Below are 16,762 nucleotides of genomic sequence, written 5' to 3'. Positions count from 1 at the left end.
TGGGATCCTACAGGCCACTTCTGTCAGGGTCTTCAATAAAACACACATTAACAGGAGACCTCCACTTCCTTCTCCCACCTCTCTCCCTTGTTGACTCTGGTTCTCAAGGAGGAAAAGGCAGCCTGAGAACTGCCCCTCCCCCCAGTGCAGCCGTGGCAGCTCCCAAACACCGGTTAGAGCTGGTTCTCAAGGTTTAAAATTTTGAAAGGCAGCTCTAAGTATTGTTCCCAAGTCACTCACTTGTTAGGTCATGTTAAATTAGCTTGTCCCTTTGAAAAAATGCGTTTCAAACACTTTTCACTTGAGATTCCAAAGTCATAATTTCCTTTTCTCCCTCTTGGGTCCAAGAGAAGACCAACTTTCTGAAGAATTGCTCATGACTATATCTGGTGCCCCATATTTCTTAGTTATCGGTCCGTTGTAGAACTTCTGGCTATGCCATTGTGCTGACCTGCAAGGGTGTGCTTGGGGATAGGGATGGGGATATGATGCAACCCCCACATTATTAGCAACCCCAACTTCAACCTAGATCTTCCAAAGCAAAGTCTACATAGCATCATGTAACTAACAAATGAAACCTAGGGATTAACCCTATGCAACAGCTACTCCATCCCTCCACAGTCAGTGATCACGTAGCCTTGAGCATCTCCCAGACCCACTCTAAAAGTCCTATGGTGGATGGGGTTTGCCTTACACTTTCTTGACCCTTCCTATTCTGACTTAGTGTCTTCTCCCTGCCTTCCGCTGAAGCCACCACGGTGGCCGCCCTATCGGGCATGCTCAGTGCTCTGGCTTGGCCTGGACTCCCGTCCTTGTCTAGCAGTAGTCATCCTGCAGCGCCCGCCCGGTCCCTTCAGTGCCCGGGTCCCTTTAAATCCATCTGCCTGGTTGCTAGGCAACAGTGTGGCCCGCGCTGGAACTGCACTGCAGAGGCTCTGCCCCGGGCCACCCTGGCCCGGTCGCACAGTGGCTAACACTGAACAAGGGGCTGCCGCCTGTCGGTGGTGGCCGGTTTCGGGGAAGAGTGGACAGGGCTGTCCTGACCGCACCCACACTTCCAGGTATGTCTGTGGAAGGGACATCCCGGGCGCCCCTGGCTCGCCCCTCTTTAACCCCCAACTGCAAGAAGGCAGAAAACCAAGGAAGTCCCAGCAGCAGGGTTTTTTGCTCTCTTGAGAGCCCAGGCTGGAGCTAGCGAGTGTTTGGGGAAAAAAAAGAAACAGGACGTGGGAAAAGGGATTGTGGAAGGAGAAGTGGGGTCAAGCCTGTCCATTTACCCGCCAGCTACAGGATCAGGACTGGGGAGGTGAAAAATGTCACCTGCAGTGGGGGCTCTAGCAACATCTCCTTCCTAGTCACCCCCGCCCCCCGTAGAAGCAAGGGTGGCGGGAGTTTCAGTTAACCACTCACAGAGAAAAAAATTCCCCAAACTATGCATACAAAGATACAGCTTGATCGCAAGAATGGGACTCCCATAATAATAAAGTCTCAGCCTTGGGAACTCAGGTGACTCCGTATCTTTTCTTCAAGAAGGAATAATTTCACACTAATAACAACGAGTTGGGGCTGATAACCATACAGAGTACCCAATTTTCAATGGCACCTTGTTTCTCTCACCATACTGGCCAAACAATAGAAAAGGACATGCCCAGGGAAGTGAACCCTTGACCCATAGGGTCCTGAAAGACGAAAGCAAAAAGCAAGATCACTTCTCTTTGTCGTGTTTTCACAAATTAACTGCGCTCCGAGGGAGGGAATCCAGGCCTAGGCTCCAGCCCTCTGCTACTGTGGCTGCTGTCTCCACCACCACCAGTGGCTCATGTGGTTAACACTATGAGGAATACAGTGCCACCGCGGTCCTTGTCCCTCCTGACATTTGTATTGCCTGAGGAAGGAGGATAGTGGCAGAAGAGTTGGGGAAATGTATTGAAAACTTAAAAAAACAAATTGCTTCTGTCTGGTCCCACACTGTGGATAGACCCATGGACATTCTAGGTGTAGAATGTGTGACTCTAAAGCACACTTCAGAGATGAGCACGGGTTTGGACCTTCTTGAAATTATATTTCCTGATTACGCTTCAGGGGGGTGGGGTGGGGTGGACTGTTTTTTCCAGCTCAAGTTGGAGGAGACCAGTGACATCCGGTCTAAGACCTTGGACCTCAGGAAGGGTAAGTACAGTTGTTCTGGCTGTTATCTCATCCTGGGAGTTGAGAAGCCCAGAGTCTTGCCCAACAGAAATCTTCAACTTTGTAACCGAATCATCAGTCACTGTCAGGACGCTTTCAAGCTGGCCTCATAAACATTCGAAAGAAAAGTGCCCAAAGACTTCAGCCAAGCCAAACAAACTTCAAAGGAAAAATTAAAACCCTGGCCCTAAAATGCCATCCAAAACACTTTGTAAGCTAGGAAGAAGACTATGGATTTTCTTTTCTTCCAAAAAAAAAAAGCAAAAACAAAAAACATTCCATTAAAATCAAGTGTTACCAGATACCAGGGTGAGCATTATGGTTGGCTCTGGGTCTGAATGCTCGCCCATGTTAAAGGAATATGACAGACAGGTACAAAGTGGAAAAATGAATTTCCTCATAGTTTGGCTTGAAAATTCTCAGGCTGTCCTCTAGCCAGCGTTACAACTTCTAGGAACGCCAGGAAATGTGCGTATGTAGATTTAGAGGTGAGCCCGGCTTACTGGGATTGGGACAGTCCTGGTGTCAGGGGTCACAGTACTTGAGGTGGACCATTTGCTATTAACCACCTGTGAAGTCGGTTCATCATCTCTCTTCTATGCCTTAAGACTCTGCAGCTCCCCGCAGACAAGCCTTCAGCAGTTCAGAAAGATGAGCCCTAGGATAGGGAGGCTTTTCTCATAGCTTCCTGCCCCAACCTCTACTTAATCCTTTCTCAAGATTTCCCCTCTCTGTCTGCTTTCAGTAGCTAGTAAAACATAGAGATCCCCTTGGACGGCACGCAGTTCACTTGGATCTTCATTTTGTTATTAAGTGATTTCCTACAACTAGTAAAAGAGGGTGGGGAACGAGATGGTATCCTAGAGGAACTAGGTCAGAACTGTCTCTCTTTCCTGCCTGGAAGCAATGAAAATAGAAAAATGTTGCAATGCTTACTTTTTTTTTTCCTGAGACAGGGTCTCACTCTTTAGCCCTGACTGGTCTTAACTCACTCTGTAGAGCAGGTTGGCCTCAAACTCACAGAGATCCGCCTTCTCCTGCCTCCTGTGTGCTGAGATGAAAAATGTGTGCCACCGTGCCTAGCCGAGTAACATTTTCTTTTCCTATTTTGGCTGAGCAGTTTTTCCGAGGGTCGAAAGAGTGGAAACCACCAAAACTAAAGAGAGGGTGTTCTTTGGGCTAAAGGGGTCCTTTGTTTTCACCTAATGATCCCTGAAGGATGACTGAAAGCTGAGGCATTTTTTAAAGATTTATTCATTTTGTATGTATGGGTATTTTGCCTGCATGCACAGACATGTGCACCACGTGCATACTACCTAGTACGATGGATCCCCTGGAAGTGGAGTTGTGAGCTGCCTTGTGGGTGTTGGGAATTGAACCCAGGTCCTATAGAGTAGCAGCCAGTGCTCTTAACTGTGGAGCCATCTCTCCAGCCCGGAAAGTCAGTTGAGGGAAGTTGAGGGGCCAAATAGTGACAGAGGTTGCTCAGCGTGGGTGTGTGTGGGGGGGTGAACTTTACCAACCATCACTCCAAGTTTACATAACTTGAGGAGGGACCTCTGTAAGATGAGCAAGAGCCTCTGACATCCTCCCAAACAGCTTCCCAGTAACTCCCCACCTACCTATGCCAAGCCAAACAGCTGCGATCACAAAGAGACCTATGTTTAGACAAAGAGAGTTCTGAAAATTTGAAACCATTTCCTAATGTAAATGGGATAACACAAATGAGGGACAAAAACCATATTGGGGTTGTGTCAGGAACTTTCCCGAAGCATATGATTTCAAATACAAATATTTTAGAAAACAAATAATTAAGTTTCCTGTGCACCTTAATGGAAGATTCCTCCCCTGGGCCTGACTTTGAACATGAAAGAGAAGTGGTTTGTTGATTTCTTCTTTCCCAATAAACAGTAGTGTATCATTTTCTGAAGCCGTACAAAAGTAGAAATACTTCCCCCTCGTATTTTCAGTTCAATGATAAATCTGAGAGTCTTAATAAATAATCACCCTCGGCTCTGTCCTCAACATTAATATTGTGTTGCCTCACATTAGGTTATTAATTCACTCTCAGTTTGTTTTGTCGGCAATTCCAAAACTCTTTTTTGTGGCTTTGTTTGTTTGTTTTTCAAGACAGGGTTTCTCTGTGTAACAGCCTTGGCTGTCCTGGAACTCACTGTGTAGATCAGGCTGGTTTTGAACTCACAGAGATCCATCTGCCTCTGCCTCTCGAGGGCTGGGATGAAAGGCATGCGCCACCACCATCAGCTTATATTATTTGTAGAATTCTCGACTTCAAGTGATACTACTCTAGAAACTTCCCCACCTCTTAGTTCACTTAAGATATCTTTGACACAAATCTTCCGTACAGAGGTTAACATATGGAGAGGGGCTCGGGAAAGAAATCAGACAATACCCTATATGCATTTTTCACTAAGTAACGAATCGAATCGTTTTGAAAATATATATGTATAAAGTTGAGGCAAGCCATCCCTTACTGCACAAAAATGCCCCCACTACTTTGCCAACACAAAATAGTCCCCAGTGGATAAATGGTAGGCATTTTCAGGTGGGACACTAGCTAGAATTATCAGAGGTTCATTATTAATCCGTATCAGACACAAACGTAGGTACAGTTGTATAATATAGCAGTGTCTTCCGAAGGCCTTCCAGGGAATAATTTTTGTAGACGACCTCAAATGTTATTTTTGTCGTGACTTCATTTTTTCACCATCTGCATTCTGACTGGATTCTTTGAGTTTTTCATTTCTCTTGGATCCTTCAAAGTTCAATGTATAGTTGAGTAGACACAGGAGCAAACATGCATGCTGCCCAGCTGGAAGGCCATGCTGTACTTTCAGTAATGGTTTCCCGTTCTGCTGAGGCAAATTACCTCATGGAGTTGATTAGGAACAAAATGGCTGCCGGGCCAGGGAGGGGTGGGGGGATGTCATTATTTTTAAAGCATATTCCTTGTCCTTGCTCAAAATCCTCCTGCCACATTTGCTCTGCAGTAAAAGCAAACAGCCCTGAAGACAGGGCTGCTGACAGCCCTCAGCTCTAAGGAAACGTGGGAACAAGTCCTGAAAGGCTGTCTTGCCAGTGAAAGAGAAAAGGGAGCATCTCGGAGACCCTTTGACCCTGCTCACGGAAGCCTGGGGAGAGGAATGCCAGGGAGCCTTTCAGACCTTTCTTTCTCCCTTCCCCTCCCCCATCCAGCTTTTCTTTCTCCTCCTGTGGCTCCTTAAAGGATAACCTAAGCTCTTCAGACAATGGAGTCTGTTCTTTCAGCCTGCGGAATGACACCTAGTGGAGGAAGAAAAGGGGTTTTCAGAATAAGCACTGACCTGGGAGACAGGATCTCAGTTTTATGACTACAGGCTACGTGGCCTTGCTCAGGTCACTCAGTTTCTCTGAGCACAGTTATTTAATCAATGAACTCCTCCAGGTCCTTGGATAGAATACTGGATTTCTACGATCCATTGAAAGATAAATCCTTCTAGACACTCAGGAAATTCTACAGAGGCATGGGACAGAAAAATAGGGTAAACTGAAAGAGTGTGTGTGTGTGTGTGTGTGTGTGTGTGCATCTGAGAAGCAACGTTAAAATTACTTTTTATTCTATGTGATTTTGTTTTTTGGTTGCATATAAGTCTCTGTGAGGGTGTCAGAGCCCATGGAACTGAAGGTAGAAACAGCTGTGAGCTGTCATGTGGGTGCTGGGAATTGAACCCGGGTCCTCTGGAAGAGCAGCCAGTACTGAGTCATCTCTCCAGCCCCCGCAACATTAAAATTATTAATGAAGACTTTTCTACATTAACTTTTATCTGTACCCAGACCTCTGTCTTAGATGTTTCCCTGCTTGCGTGTCCAGGTATAGAGTGGCCTCTCCTTCACTGGGCACAGCTGGCCTCTTTCCCAACCCATCCCACCGCTCTTGTCAGGCAGAATTAGGTGAAAACAGGCAGGCAGTAGTCAGTCATCTCTCTCTCTGTCTCTCTACCCTTGCTACCATGGCAAGCTTTTTTTTCCAAAATTCTCTGGTAAAATTGTGATTTTTGAAAGATGAGGCAAACAAGCTAACCCTTCTCTCTTTCCTCTCGTATCAGTCCCTTCCCTCATGCTTATCGTCGCCTGTTTGAATCACTCGTGTTCATCTTTCTAAAAAGGAGAGAACCCAAAATTCTGATCATCATTCCATTCCAGGACAGCATATCGTAGGTGTTGGACTGTGACCAAGAGAATAAGAGAAATCAGAAAAGAGTATTTCTAGAGGGAAACCATGATTCTGGCGAATGTACACCCTGAATTTCTTGTCTGGGTTTTTCACCGTGCTCTGGGATTGGACCCCCAGATTTGTTACATACTAAATAAACACTCTGTCACTGAGCTACACTCCAGCCCTGATTAACTAGCCTTTGGGGGGTTGCATTATTTATTTTTTGAGACGAGGATTTCATGAAGGTCAGGCTGATCTCAAAGTCTATGTGTAGCCAAGACTGGCCTTGAACTCCTGGTCCTTGTGCCTGTACCTCCTGGGAATGCTAGGGTTATAAAGTGTGTGCTCCCTACCACACCAGCAGGAATTGCCCTTTAATGTTTATAAATTTAGATGCCAGTTGTGATTTTGTACGCTAGGTTTTCACCTAAAAAATATACTCAGAGACTGCATAAGAAAAACACCTTTAATAGCATTAATATTTTCAATGGTTGATCTGGCAGCTCGTTATAAAATCGCTCTCCAAACAGAGAATTCTATATGCTTGGCAGGCTTTCCTAAAGGCAAAGTCTAAGACTGGACTAGCAGGAATTCATAGGTCAAAGCAGAAGGGCACTTGGCAGAGTTAGTCATGAGGAAGTCGGCCTGCTCCACTGGACCAGAAGCAGATCACGTTGCAGCAAGCCTTGAAGTTTCAATCACTTAAGGAGTGAACAAACAGTAGTTCTGCCCGAGAGGACGAGGCACAAGGAAGGCACATCGAAGGAAAGGGTCTTACCAATATTTGCCTAGTAATCCCCAAATAACCTCTTTATTATTGTAAAGCAGTCTGTTTCATGCACACAGCTGCCTTACCACAGAATCGTCTACAAAGAATAACAAAATATTTCATTTACTGATTCTGTTTCATGGGATGGAAGAATTTTCGAGGTGCAGATGTTCACAGACGTTAGCTCTGTTAGCCCTTTTCATTTACAAACGAGATCCAAGTCACTCTGTTAGTTTGAGGGGAGCTGACTGTCAAATGTCCAGGCGCCTTTAGGTACAACCAGCCTTCTTAGTTCTTTCTATGACTGGGCTAACCATGGAGATAATTTGGATTGGTTTTCAATTTTGTTTTTCAGGAAATCAAAGTGGTGCCCAACGAAATGGATGCTAGACGAAAGCACTGGAAAGACAATAAGTTGACTCCTTTTTTAAATGAGCATGATGTCCTAGAAGATGCTGCTCCTCTTCCGTCTTTCTCCGAAGAAACATCTTCAAACAAATCCTGGAGGATGGGGAGAGTTTCTAACTTTTCCAGTAGAAATGCTCAAGAAGGAAATAAATATATGAGGAAGGACTATTATTCCCAGATAGCAGAAAGAGACCAAGACCCCAATTTAAGAGAGACAAGGATGAACGCGTCAAAGAATGCAGCAAACGCAAATTCTGTCTTCTGGGACTTTCTCGATCTAGACGGTGCTACCAAAGAAAATTCTCACAGCAGGGAGAGCGCCTCTGCGTGGACTGAGAAGGAATTGTCGGCAGCAGCACAAGTCAGCAAGAAGAAATGGACCGAAGCAATGCCTCCCAAACTCCGCCTGCACCTCCTGAACGAAGAGCTGGGAAAACTTAACCTCAAATGCCGGGAGATCGAAGAGGATTTTGAAAATGCCGAAAAAGAACTTTTGAATTCTCGAAAGGAAGCCTCGAGGAGATATGTCAATTTTCAAGAAACAGGGACAGCTGCTTCAAAGAATGACTGGGAACTGCAAGCTTTAAAAAACGACCTGACTGAAAAAGCGACAAACGTAAAAAACTTAACCTAAGAGCTCCAGCAAGCCAAAGAAGTCATGTACAGGCTGAATCTAGAGAACAGAAACTTGAAAGACTCTGTCAAGAAACTGAAGCGTCAAACTGAACTCAGCACAGCGCTCCTCAGAGAAGAGATGAAGTTGTTTTATGAGCTGGAAATGGAAAAGATCCACGTAGAGCTGGGTGCCATCAAGAGTGAGCTGAGAGCTGAGAGCTGAGAAGAGCCTGCGAACAAAGAACAGCAGAGCCCTGGAGTTGCTTGGAAGACACGTAGCTTTTGTGGTAAGGTCATCGCGTACTGCTGACCACTTTACCGGGAATGATCTTTAAACATAAGGGGGGAGAAAACCTTTCCCTGGGCAAGCCATTGAGCCAAATCCATGTTTATCGTACTATGTCTTTGAGTCCTGCTAAACTGTATTTGATAGCTTACAGTCTTTGCTGTGAATCATGTTAACTTTGAAGCCTCTGTGTTCTCTTTCATTTTGAGAATCCGAATGGAAACTTCTGAAATCTCTTTTATATGGGTGCCTATATAATATTACTAAAACAAAACAAGGACAAAAACCCAAACGGATTTACCAAATCATGGATGAACCCAAGTCATAAGCCTCATTGTATGATCTTGTTAGCCATGTCCTTGGCACCTGAATGTTCTCCCATCTGTGGTAAGCAGTGTGAATAATAAAATCTTGTTTACACGTATGAGCATAAAACATGCCTGTGAGTTTTGTAGTTGCCTGGTCAAACTCAGCAGGACAAAAAGGCATCTGCTTCCTTTGGGGTCTAACCTTAATTAGGCCCATGTAAACATCTCGGGAACACAGTCTCCCCTGCTGATTGCCCCGTGCTTTTTCCTTGGACTTGGACACAGTTCCCATAGACTACAAGATGATTAGAGTCCCTGTTCTGACATTTGCTTAAACAGAGCCTGCCTCAGCCATGGCTCCTGCATTTTCTTAGGCTGGCCAGCAGGGGGCGCTTTGTTTACATAGTTGTTCTTCTGGAGTTCAGTCAGGAGGAATTCTCCAAGCTCCTTGCCTGTCTTCTGTCACTGAGCTAGTTCTGCTGTGGAAGGTGTTAGATGCCATCTACACAAACTTCTAGTGTGCTGGCTTGATTTAGGTCGTCACCCACCCCTGTAAGGTATCTACAAAGAGTGAAAATGTGCTGCTTGTGGCCTTCGTGGAAATAATGGCCTAGTTGAGTCTTTGTGCTGGTGGGTGTTGGCCATCAATATTTCTGGCAATCAGACACTTACTTGCATGATATTTTTCGAGATTATAATATAATACCATCATTTCTTTTTCTCCCTCTAAACCCACTCGCATGGGCCCGTCTTGTTTTCTCTCAAATTCACGGCCTCTTTCTTCATTCATTGTTATGACATACCCGTAAGCACATATGTACGTTTGCACATGCAGGCATATTCCTAAATATACCCTGCTTAGTCTGTTTAATGGGACTTGTATGTATGTTTCAAATGCTTTGGGTCTTGGATAACCAGTTGGTTTGCTCTTCCCAGAGGAAGACTATTTCTCCCACTCTGAGCATCCTTAGTTTGCTGTAGTTCTTTGTATAGAGCTAAGGCCTCCTGAGCTTTCCCCAGTCCATCTTGATTTGTCTATTCCTGTTGTCCTTGTTCAGCTCATGTTTAAGCAATCATGTTGGTGAGACTTTATGGGTGTAGATTCTAACATTCCTAGGAGACCCAGTCTCACAGAAAACTCCCCAATCCTCTGGCTCTTACAATCTTTCTGCCCCCTCTTGTAAAACATGCTCTGAGCCTTGGGTTCAGGAGTAGTTTTCTAGATGTATCCGTTGGGACTGGCCTCCTTAACTCTGCGTTCAGATGGTGAGGAGTGCACTTCTCTGGCTCTGAGTACAAGCATTTAGAATGCAGTTGGGGTCACACTGGCTTAGTAAAGGAGTGGTTGTAGGATCTTCTCTGAGACCTGTTACTTCACTAGCCATGGTGTTTTCTCAATGTGCTGTATATAAATGAGGGAATCTAAAGGAGTAAGTCACAAAACAATCCCACACCAGTTTGGAATTATGATTAATAAAATGGTTATTTATTTAAAGGAAAAACTTACAGATCACCGTCCTAGACAACAGCCCCCTGCATGACCGGAAAAGTGTCTGGTAGTCGGAAGCAGAGTCCAAAGCAAGAGGAAGCGCAAGGAGCTACCACAGATATTTTTTTAAGCCAGAGATACCACGCCCAAATGGGCTGATATCTTAAAGGCTATTGGCTGAAGGAGCGGAAGGAGCTCCCGCAGCAGGAATCTCTAATTGTTTTAATAATTTTATTTGTATGGCTGGTTTGCTTGCACAAATATTTGTGCACCACATATGTACCTGGTGCCTATGGAAGACAGAAGAAGGCATTAAATCCCCTGGAACTGGGTTACAGACATTGTGAGCCACCATGTGAGTACTGGAGATCAAACCCGGGTCCTCTGGAAGAGCAGCCAGTGCTTTTAACCTCAGAGCCATCTCTCCAGCCCCTTTTTGGGGCATTTTAAGCCCAAATGAATCAAATGTAATCACAGACTATGGGAATGGGGTGTAGTTAGAAAGGTGATAAACGCCCCAACTGGGAGTCAGGACACTCTGATTTCTACCACTTGCTTTCCCGTTGACTAATTCCTTCTAGATCTAAAAGCCCTGTTTTATATAAGATGAGAGAGCAGATGCTCTTCGGGGCCGACTATGGTGGCATGGGCTTGTAGTTTCATCACCGCAGAAGCAAGAACAGAAGGATCACTGCAGCATAGAGGTCCAGTGCCAACCCAGTCATCCTATATGAAACATTCCGTTCAGGTTTTAGGTAGTGACTTCAACTAAATTTTTATTCGAAAGTGTAACCAACTGTACCTGTGAGGAGGTGAAATTAGTGAGGCATCAGACACAATCAACTCTAATATTTTGGGGCTCCTGTACTTCGCACCCAAGGAAGTGTATGCAGGCTCTTTATGTTATTTCAACATTTCCAAACATTGTGCTGGTAGATTTGTGGAACAAGTAAAAGAGGTTGTTTCTCCTTTCTCTTCTTTTTTTTTAATATTTATTTATTTATTTATTTATTTATTATGTATACAATATTCTGTCTGTGTGTATGTCTGCAGGCCAGAAGAGGGCACCAGACCTCATTACAGATGGTTGTGAGCCACCATGTGGTTGCTGGGAATTGAACTCAGGACCTTTGGAAGAGCAGGCAATGCTCTTAACCACTGAGCCATCTCTCCAGTCCCTCTCTTCTTTTTTTTTTATTCATTAAGATCAGGGAAGGTAATGAATGAAAGCAAACTAAGCTGACCCAGAGGCTAGGCAAGGTTCCCTGGCCGGGGAAGATTCAGCTGGATGATATTAACATTGGTGCTTTCTCACTTGGTCCCAATAAAGTTAATGCAGGCACTGGTAGCCTGCTTCAAAGCAAAGAAGATGCTTTGTGACTTTAGCGGTCACTCCGGCTTCCCACCAAGGTCTACCTGCAAAAGGAAACTAGGAGTCCTGTGCCCTATTTGAATGTATTTAATCTTCCACACACCCTTAAAACTTCATTGTCTTTGCCCTACAAAGGTACTCATTCCTTAGTGATAGCATGCCGAACTGTCACACTGTGCTATACCACCAAGCTCCAGCATTCAATAGAATTCTGGTTTTGTGTATGTGGTGCTAGGAATCAAACCCAGGGTCTTGTTTAGGCTAGGACAAGCACACTACCACTGAGTTAATGTGTTTCATTTACTGTGAATGTATTTCCCTTCCTTCCTTCCTTCCTTCCTTCCTTCCATTTTTTTTAAGACAGGGCCTCAGCTGGGCACATGCCTTTAATCCCAGCAATTCGGAGGCAGAGGCAGGCGGATCTTTGTGAGTTCGAGGCCAGCCTGGTCTTCAAAGCCTGGTCTTCATAAAGCTAGTTCTAGGACAGGCTCCAAAGCTACAGAGAAACCCTGTCTCAAAAAACCAAAAGGCAGAGAGAGAGAGAGAGAGAGAGAGAGAGAGAGAGAGAGAGAGAGAGAGAGAAAAGAAAAAAAGACGGAGCCTCAGTGTGTAGCCCTTGTTGACTTCCAGCCCCAAATTCTTCTATCTTACCTTTCCAATTGCTAGTGAAATACACGAGTATTTTTAAAAATGGGGGTGGCATGCTAGATCACTCATCACTTTAGTGTGTTGTGTGAAGAATTTGAAATCAACAATGGAACCACCAAATACCACCAAGTCCTTCATTCTTTCCCCCAGGAAACCTGGGTTGTCAGCGTTATTGGAATGTGCTCCACTGAGGACTATGGTTCTATAAAATTTTACTGAGCTTTTATTATTATAGCTCCTTACTGATTTTAGAAATGTTTTCGTTGTATGTGTGGTGTATTGTGTGGGTGGGTACATACGTGTGTGCATACATGTGGAGACCACAGGTCAATAGTAATTGCCTTCTATCAGTCTCCCACTGAGCCTGGAGCTCACCAGCTGACTAGACTGACCTAGACCCTGACTTCCTCCTGTCTGTTCTTCTCAGTGCTGGATTACAAGTATGAGCTGGTACGCCTAGCTTTGCGTTGGGCACTGGGACTCCAAACTCAGGCCAAGTACGAGGGTACTTGGGTAAGCTGAGCCTTTGCTGCAGCCCCCAAACTTCATGTATTCTAAGGCATGCTTTCAAAAACGCTTGACTTTCCTGGATTTAGTATACAACTTCAAATTAATAGTTCAAATTAACTAGAGTTGTTGGTATTTTTTCTAAGTCATTTTTGACATAATGGTATGTCTCCCAATCAGTGTGGTTTCAGATATGGTGTTATACAATATGTGCTAGATTGGGGATATGGGAATCAAAGGATTTATTAATACAACAAGTCTCTCTGACCTCAGGGCCCTTATTTGCATGATGAGCTAAAAGCATGTGCTAAGAGCTGTAGTAGCTTAGAGTACAGTTAGAGCCTAGAGGAGGATCGTTGAATTCTGGCCCCGAGGCTAGGAAAGTGTTCAGAAAGGAGCTGGCAAAAGGACTTGCCCATGGGGCAGGAGGCAGAGCCACTTCTAAAATGTAAATGTGCAGGCTTCATTTGCCTCAAAGAGGACTCTTGCCAGCAGTGAATTAAAAGGTCTTGGATGCTGTGCACCGCTTGATTTTCAAGTCCCACTTAAGTTCCTCTTCTGGAAACCCACTGTGACTTCCAAGTCCTGCTCCTTTCTGGCCAGATCAAAGCATGACGTTCTCAGGCCATCAACCCCGGGCTCCCGATGACAAAAGCAGAAAATAAACTCTGCCAGTACCAATGGACCTTTGGTGGAGTTCTTTTTCTCCTGAAAACAATCTGCCTAAGAAGCATCCGTGGTAATAGTGAGCAAACACCGTTGCCAGCAGTCTGGCTTCAAAGACAGGCATGAAAGAGAAACGCCACAGTTGGGCCTCTCTCCAAAGAAGCACCAGAGACTGAATGTACAGGCTTCCCTTAGCCATTTTGCAAACCATAGGAACCTGGCAACTCGGGTTCCTCATCTTATAAGACAGGATCAGTGGTCTTGATGGGAGGATGAGCAGAGATCACAAAGAATCAGTACAAGTCCCCTTTGTTGTTGTTACTCTGATCTTAACTGACAGAGGAAAACTGGCTAGGCCCATCTGTCTTCTCCTCCTTGTTATCCTTACGCTTCCTGCGACTGCATTCTCTGGATGGTACACCAGTCGTCATCTGGTATGTGTATCAGTGGTCTAGCTGTATGTTTGGGAAGGCAGAACACGTGATAGGGAGAATATTTTGAGTTTATTACTATATGAAGCCTTAATCTAAAGCAATGACTGCTAGACAGCCTGTCTGGATACTTCCTGCAACTGAAACTTCTGGAGTGAGAATGTACCCGGCCCCTAGTGGAGGCTGTGGAAGGTTGGCCCCAGCCGTGACAAACAGAGTACCAGACAAGAGGAGACAGCTCTGCTTTGGCTTTCCATTGTGAAAAAGCTGTCGGAGAAAATGACGTAGAGGCAGGAGAGATTAGTATAGTATTTTCTGTTTCCCTTTAGCACAAGTAGTTGTGCAGCTGGGGACCCACTAATAAGCTGTATTCAGAGCAGAATGAATCAATCATTGTCTTCTTATTTGTACTTTGAATATTTTAGATATGTACTGGACATGCACCCTCATTCCCACACAGAGCATCAACGGATTGGCTACCTGCTTCGGAGGTCGAAGCTGTTGTTGTAGTGTCCCAAGCTTTCTCTCTCTCTTATCTCTCGCCCTCTCCCCCCACCACTCTCTCACATATGCAGACCCCGAATTCCATTCAGCCTTCTGATGATTCCTCTGTTTCTCTGGCTCAGGTTGTCACTTCCAGGGAGACTGGATATCATAGTTGATATTAGCAACTTGACAAGATCTAGAATTAGCCAGCAGATGAATCTCTCTCTCTCTCTCTCTCTCTCTCTCTCTCTCTCTCTCTCTCAGCATATTCTCTGAGGGAACTTCTATATTGGTTTAACTGAGGTGAAGAATCCACTCTAAATGTAGGGGGCATCATTCCATGGGGTGGAGTCCTGGACTAAAGAAGTCAGACAAAGCTGGCTGGACATCAGCATTCCTCTCCCTCTGCTTCCTGACTGTGACTGTTATGTGAGCAGCTCCCTCCTCCTGACACCATGGTTTCTCTGCCATGATAGAGTGTAGCTACCCTTGAGTGGTGAACCAAAATAAACCCTTCCTTCCTCAAGCTGCTTTCGTTGGATAGTCAGTTAGTACCCTGGGTTTATACCCGTTTCTCTCAGGATGTATTCTGAGCTATCATTGAAGCATTTCCTTTGCCTTTATTCCATGCCCATTGACATTAAAACAGGTCCACAACTGTGAAAAAAAAAACTGAAAAATTCTCTTTATGTCACTAGGACCGTTGGCTACCTTTGAATAACTGGGCAGATCCTGGTTGCAAAATTTTATTATGTGTGCCATGGAACAGGAACAGCTTCCCCTGACTTGAAATGGGTTTTGTGATTTAGAACCCCAAGCACCTGTGATTACCTGCAAAAGACCCGTACAACACTGGGCCCATTGACTTTCTGTCACGAAACAGAGGAGGAGCTCATGAGGCCCTAATTTTTCTTCAAGGATTTAAAGACAGTTAATACTTTCTGTGAGACAGAAACATTTTCTTTAGTGGTATAGCCACAATAAGTCACACATGTTCTGTAAGTAGCCCCCCCCCCACCTATGCTACCATAAGCAACCTCGGTTAAAAACATTGGTTCACCAAGATGCACATGGGTGGAACCATTTGTTTGTTTCTGTTGTTGGTCTTCTACCTGGGGCCTAGGCATTTGTTCATGTCGCCTCAGAAAAAAGGTTCACACATAACGTGTCGCTTAAATCCTTATACATGCCATGGCCTTGTGTGTTATGCACTGGTTGCCAGGTATGTTTCAGATGAAGAAACTGAGGTTTAGTCAATATCACATAACTAGTAAGTGGTAGACCTAGGATTCAAACCCAGCCTGTCATGTTCAATGACAATACTTATTCAATCAAATTAGATCATATTGTACTTTTAAATGAGACAAATTCAGTTATCCTAATGGTTGTCGAACTTTCTCAAAGACAAACTGGCTGTACAAAACTAGTTAATACTGTAACCTGAGCTCAACTTGACTTATCCACCTCATAAGTGGCTGGGATGAGCAGTGTGTGCGTGTGTGCATGCATGCATGAGTGTTCACATGCATGTACGTGTGTGATAAGTAAGTAGATCTACATGAGGGAGACAGCATCCTGTTCTGTGGCGATCAACATAAAAACAACGGAAATATGAAGCCAAATCAACAGCTCTGTAAGTTTCGTGCCAGCACTGGCAGAAAAAACAAAAAAGAAAAACCAACCAGGCAACCAGGACTCTGATGAGTCTATGTTGTAGTGTTGGGGATCTTGATATTTCACTATCCAAAACTATTCATCATTTTCATACAATATTTACTTTCTTCTCTTGGAATCTTTTCCTTCTGAAGTGTTGTCACTGAAGCTAATTAGCTCTGAGGGAAAAAAAACCACAACAATGTGATGAAGATCCCTGCTGCTCGTGATGTTTAATTACACAGAGCGTTTGCCTGTTTTCCCCTTACTCTTCCTTCGGCTCCCTGGTATGTTTGTCAGTGGCAGCAAAGGCATCATCTCCTGCTCCTTATTTACATCTGTTTTCACAATTTGTTTTACCTCCAGCTATGTGTATGTGTGTGCATGTGCTTGGGTATATGCATCTGAACACCGGTACTCAAAGATGCAAGAGGAGGGCCTGGGATCCCCTGGAACTGGACTTGCAGGCTGTCGTGAGTCACATGACAGGGTTACTGGGAAAAGAACTGAGATCTTCTGCAGGAACAGCAAGTATGCAAAACTGTAGACCAGGTTGGCCTCGAACTCACAGAGATCCACCTGTTTCTGCCTCCTGAGTGCCGGGATTAAAGGTGTGTGCCACCACCACCGCCCAGCTTCAGGATCTTTTATTAAATGTTTTCAATTACAACACAAGATGTTTTCTTTTACTACAAATTTATTTGAGGTTGTACAAAAGCAA

At 44.6% G+C, this 16,762-nt stretch overlaps 1 pseudogene; it reads left to right on the top strand.

Annotated features, from left to right (window-relative positions):
• The first annotated feature begins 7,532 nt into the window (after positions 1–7,532).
• Positions 7,533–8,530, top strand: LOC121437507 (annotated as a pseudogene).
• The last annotated feature ends 8,232 nt before the right edge of the window (positions 8,531–16,762 follow it).

This window comes from Microtus oregoni, unplaced genomic scaffold, assembly GCF_018167655.1.
Source record: "Microtus oregoni isolate MIOR12 unplaced genomic scaffold, Mior012 000052F_ref0000163, whole genome shotgun sequence".
In the NCBI taxonomy this organism is placed as follows: domain Eukaryota; kingdom Metazoa; phylum Chordata; class Mammalia; order Rodentia; family Cricetidae; genus Microtus; species Microtus oregoni.
This window is presented reverse-complemented; position numbering and strand designations above follow the sequence as displayed.